Source organism: Hemitrygon akajei, chromosome 30, assembly GCF_048418815.1.
Source record: "Hemitrygon akajei chromosome 30, sHemAka1.3, whole genome shotgun sequence".
Lineage (NCBI taxonomy): Eukaryota > Metazoa > Chordata > Chondrichthyes > Myliobatiformes > Dasyatidae > Hemitrygon > Hemitrygon akajei.
Genome location: NC_133153.1, coordinates 25,410,523 through 25,418,591, shown reverse-complemented (window position 1 = coordinate 25,418,591; position 8,069 = coordinate 25,410,523).

Genomic DNA, 8,069 nt, shown 5'->3' with positions numbered 1-8,069 from the left:
CTAACCTATCCAAGTCACCCTGCATCCTCTTAGCATCCTCCTCACAGCTAACACCGCTGCCCAGCTTCGTATCATCTGCAAACTTGGAGATGCTGCATTTAATTCCCTCGTCTAACTCATTAATATATATTGTAAACAACTGGGGTCCCAGCACTGAGCCTTGCGGTACCCCACTAGTCACTGCCTGCCATTCTGAAAAGGTCCCGTTTATTCTCACTCTTTGCTTCCTGTCTGCCAACCAATTCTCTAGCCACATCAATACCATACCCCCAATACTGTGTGCTTTAAGTCTGCACACTAATCTCTTGTATGGAACCTTATCAAAAGCCTTTTGAAAATCTAAATATACCACATCCACTGGCTCTCCCCTATCCACTCTACTAGTTACATCTTCAAAAAATTCTATAAGATTCGTCAGACATGATTTTCCTTTCACAAATCCATGCTGACTTTGTCCGATGATTTCAACTCTTTCCAAATGTGTTGTTATCACATCTTTGATAACTGACTCTAGCATTTTCCCCACCACCGATGTCAGACTAACTGGTCTATAATTCCCCGGTTTCTCTCTCCCTCCTTTTTTAAAAAGTGGGGTTACATTAGCCACCCTCCAATCCTCAGGAACTAATCCAGAATCTAAGGAGTTTTGAAAAATTATCACTAATGCATCCACTATTTCTTGGGCTACTTCCTTAAGCACTCTGGGATGCAGACTATCTGGCCCTGGGGATTTATCTGCCTTTAATCCCTTCAATTTACCTAACACCACTTCCCTACTAACATGTATTTCCCTCAGTTCCTCCATCTCACTAGACCCTCAGTCCCCTACTATTTCCGGAAGATTATTTATGTCCTCCTTAGTGAAGACAGAACCAAAGTAGTTATTCAATTGGTCTGCCATGTCTTTGTTCTCTATGGTTAATTCACCTGTTTCTGACTGTAAAGGACCTACATTTGTCTTGACCAATCTTTTTCTTTTCACATATCTATAAAAGCTTTTACAGTCAGTTTTTATGTTCCCTGCCAGCTTTCTCTCAAAATCTTTTTTCCCTTTCCTAATTAAGCCCTTTGTCCTCCTCTGCTGGTCTCTGAATTTCTCCCAGTCCTCAGGTGTGCCGCTTTTTTTTGCTAATTTATATGTTTCTTCTTTGGACTTGATACTATCCCTAATTTCCCTTGTCAGCCACGGGTGCACTACCTTCCCTGGTTTATTCTTTTGCCAAACTGGGATGAACAATTGTTGTAGTTCATCCATGCGATCTTTAAATGCTTGCCATTGCATATCCACTGTCAACCCTTTAAGTATCATTTGCCAGTCTATCTTAGCTAATTCACATCTCATACCTTCAAAGTTACCCTTCTTTAAGTTCAGAACCTTTGTTTCTGAATTAACTATGTCACTCTCCATCTTAATGAAGAATTCCACCATATTATGGTCACTCTTACCCAAGGGGCCTCGCACGACAAGATTGCTAACTAACCCTTCCTCATTGCTCAATACCCAATCTAGAATGGCCTTCTCTCTAGTTGGTTCCTCGACATGTTGGTTCAGAAAACCATCCCGCATACATTCCAAGAAATCCTCTTCCTCAGCACCCTTACCAATTTGGTTCACCCAATCTATGTGTAGATTGAAGTCACCCATTATAACTACTGTGTCTTTATTGCACACATTTCTAATTTCCTGTTTAATGCCATCCCCAACCTCACTACTATTGTTAGGTGGCCTGTACACAACTCCCACCAGTGTTTTCTGCCCCTTAGTGTTATGCAGCTCTACCCATATCAATTCCACATCCTCCAGGCTAATGTCCTTCCTTTCTATTGCGTTAATCTTCTCTCTAACCAGCAATGCTACCCCACCTCCTTTTCTTTCCTGTCTATTCCTCCTGAATATTGAATATCCCTGGGTGTTGAGCTCCCATCCTTGGTCACCCTGGAGCCATGTCTCTGTGATCCCAACTATATCATATACATTAATAACTATCTGCACATTCAATTCATCCACCTTGTTACGAATGCTCCTCGCATTGACACACAAAGCCTTCAGGCTTGTTTTTACAACACTCTTAGCCCTAATACAATTATGTTGAAAAGTGGCTCTTTTTGCTTTTTGCCCTGGATTTGCCTGCCTGCCACTTTTACTTTTCACCTTACTACTTTTTGCTTCTACCCTCATTTTACACCCCTCTGTCTCTCTGCACTTGTTCCCATCCCCCTGCCACATTAGTTTAAATCCTCCTGAACAGCAGTAGCAAACGCTCCCCCTAGGACATTGGTTCCAGTCCAGCCCAGATGCAGACCATCCTGTTTATACCGGTCCCACCTCCCCCAGAACTGGTTCCAATACCCCAGAAATTTGAATCCCTCCCCCTTGCACCATTTTTCAAGCCACATATTCATCTGAAATATCCTCCTATTTCTACTCTGACTAGCACGTGGCACTGGTAGTAATCCAGAGATTATTACCTTTGTGGTCCTACTTTTTAGTTTATCTCCTAACTCCCTAAATTCACCTTGTAGGACCTCATCCCCTTTTTTACCTATATTGTTGGTACCTATGTACACCATGACCACTGGCTGTTCACCCTCCCGTTCCAGAATGTCCTGCAGCCGCTCAGAGACATCCTTGACCCTTGCACCAGGGAGGCAACATACCATCCTGGAGTCTCGTTTGCAGCCGCAGAAACACCTATCTATTCCCTTTACAATCGAATCCCCTATCACTATAGCTCTCCCACTCCTTTTCCTTCCCTCCTGTGCTGCAGAGCCACCCATGGTGCAATGAACTCGGCTGCTGCTGCCTTCCCCTGTTGAGACATCTCCCCCAACAGTATCCAAAACAGTATATCTGTTTAGGAGGGAGATGACCTCAGGGGACTCCTGCACTACCTGCCTACTGCTATGCTGTCCAGTGGCTACCCCTTCCCTTTCTGCCTGTGTAGCCTTTACCTGCGGTGTGGCCAACTCACTGTACGTGCTATTCACGACTTTCTCAGCATCGCGGACGCTCCAGTATGAATCCAATCGCAGCTCCAGACGCTCAATGCGGTCTGCCAGAAGCTGCAGTTGGACACACTTCCTGCACACATAGTCGTCAGGGACACTGGAAGTATCCCTGATTTCCCACATGCTGCAGGATGAACATACCACAGGGCCGATCTCAGCTGCCATGACCTACCCAATACTTGCCTCAACTTTTGAAACTTTCTCCTTTGAAAGGAACTTACCTAGCCTTACCTCACTTGGAGTGAAGCTCGTCCTCAGCCTCTGCTCGTCAAAGCCTCTCGAGTCAAACCCTCAAATCTCCACTCCTTCACTGGCCCACTCACTCACTGGCCACTTTCCACAGGCCGCTCCGCTTGAGGTAACCCTCTATTTATTTGTTTGAGCTTTTCAAACTGCTTGGTCACCTGACCTCGATTGCCCAATCAGCTGCTTTCTGCTGAGTCTGAGCTATTCAAATCTTGATTGTCTAATCAACGGCTTTCTGCTGAGCTTTTCAAACCTTGATTGACTTGATCGCACAGTCCAACTGCCAAAACTGCCAGAATCTCTCGAGTCAAAGCCTCAAATCTCCACTCCTTCACTGGCCCACTCACTCACTGGCCGCTTTCCACAGGCCAGTGGAAGTGTTCCAAAGCTGTTTTTGCTCTTTTTGGACCAAGACTCTTCATCAGGACTGTAATAGAAATGCTGCGATAACTCTAACCTAACATTTCACACTGGTGTTGGGAAAACCAAGAAACTGTTTAGGTACCCAATATGAAGCCAATCAAGAGGATTGGTCATTAGTCCTGGAGAAGGATCGCAGCTCGAAATGGTGACTGTTTATTCCTCTCCATAGATGCTGCCTGACCTGCTGAGTTCCTCCAGCATTATGAGAATGTACCATAGTTTAGATTCTGTAGAATTATGAGAAAGCAAGCTTCCCATTTTATTGATTAATATTTCATCTCTAATACTAATCTGAACATAAATATCTCTTCAGTTGTGTGATTATACAAGGTCAAGAGTCATTCTCAAAAGTAATTCTTTATCCAGAAGTATCTGGTGTCAATGTTTATCTGGAAGAGTTCTAATTTCTTGAGCAATATAGGTGGCCTTACTCAGCTGGTAAAGCTGAATAGCTGAACTTCTGCTTTTCTGTGACTGTACAAGTCCAGATTTTACTGGAATCCAATTAGCATGAACACTGCCTGCCAAAATTATAGCTCATCCATTTTCTCAGAAACAAATAATGCCACTTGTGTTCAATGTTGAGCAACTAACCCGTGATTGCTCAAAGGGTATAATAATTGATCATGTATCTTTTGATAAATGTGTTCGCAGAATTCCATTCATCTCTTATTTGGTGCCCTAATGAAGCTGATGAACATGATAATGTGCCTTTTCCTTGCAGTTTATTCATTTGATGTGTTTCCTCTGTAGTGAGATTAAAGTGTTTTCAAACCATTAATCAGCTGCAGTGTGTGTGGGGTGGGACATATCTTAAAATCATACATTTTACATAAACTCCAGAAAAAAAAAGAATCCATTGCCAAAGAATTTGCAACTTTTTTATGAAGTATAATCATCCTTTTTGTTTTCTGGGTGAAGACTGCAAATTTCTCTGGTCTTGTGTAGGCACTTGTTGAATTCATATTCATACATAGCAGAGCAAAAACAGCTTTGGAGCACTTCACAATCACCTTTTTGTCTTTCAAAAGACTCCTCCAAATTGCTCCTATTGGTAACATCATGTTCAAATTCACATCTATGTCTCTCTGTATGAGTTACGCAGTTTTACAGTATCAACAGAAATATTCTCTAAAGGAACCGATCCATTTACAAAAGCAATATGCTCCAATTCACTTTCTAAAGAAAATCAACCTTATAACCATATAACAATTACAGCACGGAAACAGGCCATCTTGGCCCTTCTAGTCCATGCCGAACGCTTACTCTCACCTAGTCCCACCTACCTGCACTCAGCCCATAACCCTCCATTCCTTTCCTGTCCATGTACCTATCCAATTTTTTTTTTAAATGACAAAATCGAACCTGCCTCTACCACTTCTACTGGAAGCTCGTTCCACACAGCTGCCACTCTCTGAGTAAAGAAGTTCCCCCTCGTGTTACCCCTAAACTTTTGCCCCTTAATTCTTAACTCATGTCCTCTTGTTTGAATCTCTCTACTCTCAATGGAAAAAGCCTATCCACGTCAACTCTATCTATCCCCCTCATAATTTTAAATGCTTCTATCAAGTTTCTCCTCAACCTTCTACGCTCCAAAGAATAAAGACCTAACTTGTTCAACCTTTTTCTGTAATTTAGGTGCTGAAACCCAGATAACATTCTAGTAAATCTCCTCTGTACTCTCTCTAATTTGTTGACATCTTTCCTATAATTCGGTGACCAGAACTTTCTTTCATTCTGGAGTAGAGTTCCACTTGGCACGCTATCTGTGAGCTTCTACTAGTACATGCACTGCTCTCTCCAACTTTTATTTCATTGGAGTAAAGATTTTTAAATTTCCATCCAACACATGAAGGTTGATATCTGGTAAAGGTCTCTCTTTTCTTTCTTTAATTCACTTCCAGGATGTGGGTAATGTTACCAAGGCCATTAATTGTTCCTTCATATTTCCCCCCAACAGTGAAGGAGGTCCTTTCAGCCCGTCGAGTTTATGCTGCCACACAGCACTTCCATAATTTTCCCTAGAACCTATTCTTACCACATTTCCATCAACTACCTCAAGGTTCTACTGCTCACCTGCACACCTTGGGTAATTTACTGGGGGCATTTAACTAACCAATCAAGGGATGTGGGGTGTGGGAGGAAACCAGAGAACTCAGGGCAAAGCCAGGGAGAATTTACAAACTCCACACATAGACAGCTGCCTTGAATGTGTTTGGAGATTCAAAATGGCAAGTGTGTTATAAACCTGCATCTCTTGGATAAATTCCATATTAGTAATGGGGTTACTTTACATATCCACATGACTTTAATGTCATGCTCAGCTGGTTGGTCCAATCCTGTCATTTTTTTGAGCTCCACACTCCAACCAAAGTTCAAAGTACAAAGTATATTAATAATCAAAGTACATGTCACAGCAAACTACCCTGAGATTCATTTTCTTGCAGGCATTCACAGTTGGATAAAGAAATGCAATAGAGTTGGTGAAAAACTATACATGACAACAGACTGATAGTAATCACTGTGCAAAAGAAGACAAACTGTGCAAGTACAAAAAACAACAAATAAGTAATACTGAGAACATGATTTGTAGAAAGTTGTGGAATCCATTTCGAGTTGGGGTGAGTGAAATTATCCACACCGGTTCAGGAGCCTGATGGTTGCAGGGTAATAACTGTTGCTGAACCTGGTGTAGTGGGACCCAAGGCCTCTATACCCCCTTCTCAATGGCAACACTAAGAAGAGAGCATGGCCTGGATGATGGGTTCCTTGATGATACATGCTATTTCTTGTGTCAGCGCTCTTTATAGCTGCGTTCTATGGAGGGGAGGACTTTTTTTCTCTGATATACCGGGCTGTATCCACCACTCTTTGTAGGCTTTTCCCGTTCTTGAGAATTGGCGTTTCCATAGCAGGCCACGATGCAATCAGCACTGTGCATCTATAGAAGTCTGTCATAGTTTAGATGACGTGCCGAGTTGGTGCAGACAACTTCAGCTGAACGCACCTTAAGCAGTGTGAAGGGTCTGCTCCACCACTGAGGTCAGAAAGATTATCGACTCTTTACAATTTGGCTGCTGATGTAATATTGGCGTATGCCAACTCTGCCAAACAGCAGATTGGAAGGAGATTCCACCCGCTCAGTGCGCCATAGGCAATGCATCATATAATTGAGTGTAAAACATCGTGGTATAACAAGCTTTATGTATCCATTTTCTTGTGTTCTGTCCTGTCACACAAAAGGTGGCTACTGGCTGCTGAGCATTTATTGACCATCCCTTATTACCCTTGTAGGCAGTGATGAGCCATCCCATTGAAATGCTGAAGCCCTCAGGTGACGATATCCCAAGATGGCAGCTCTCTTCCTTTACTGTGGTAGTGACCATGAGTTAGGGAGATGCTGAGGGAGTAGATAAGGCATTATAATTTGTAGATGGTATGCACCATAGTCAGCAGATGCTGCAGAATTTGCAATGCTAGGGTCTTTAAATGCTGATTGTAGGTGATAGGGGTCTCTCTCGTTGGAGATTATCATTAGCTAACACTTTGTGGGTGCAAATGTTTCCACACCACCAGGTTCAGGAGCAGTTATTACCCAACATCAAGCTCCTGAACTGGTGTGGATAACTTCACTCACCCCAACTCTGAACCGATTCCACAGCTTTCAAGGACTCTACTATTCATGTTCTCAGTATTATTTATTTTTTATTTGCATAACTTGTCTTCTTTTGCACAGTGATTATTTGTCTATAGTTTATGTGTAGTTTTTCATAAATTCTATTGAATTTCTTTATTTTCCTGTAAGAAAGTGAATCTCAAAGTAGTATATGGTACCACAGATGTACTTTGATAATAAATTTACTTTTGACTTTGACTTTGAAACATTACTTGCCCTGTAGTTCTTGGTAGCATAGGTGTAAAGTCTGTGGGCATTCGCATTGCATCCTTGGTATTATAAGGAAGCACTACTGTCAAGAATGGGTGATGAGGTGGAGATACGTCTCTACCAAAGGAGGCGTAAGGTGCTCCTTCCCTCCGTTAGTCTGCAGGTCCCACTTGGGCAAGGTATAGCACCTGCTAAGCCGCTGATCAAAGCCATGTGAAGCCATGGGAGCAGGTGGGGGATGGTCACATGAGCAGCTGGCGCACATCACAAGTCCCCCCGTGCGACCACTGACACCAAGAAGACCACCTCCACAGAGTATCGATAATGGCTGGGGTCACCCGTCTTGGAAAGACCCTTCCCAGAAGAAGGCAATGGCAAGCAGCTTATGCAGAAAAATTTGCCAAGGCAATCAAGGTCATGGAAAGACCATGATCGGCCACATCATAGGACATGGTACGTAACATTGAATGAACTAGTAGCAGAGAAAGAAAAGGAGGCAGAGAAA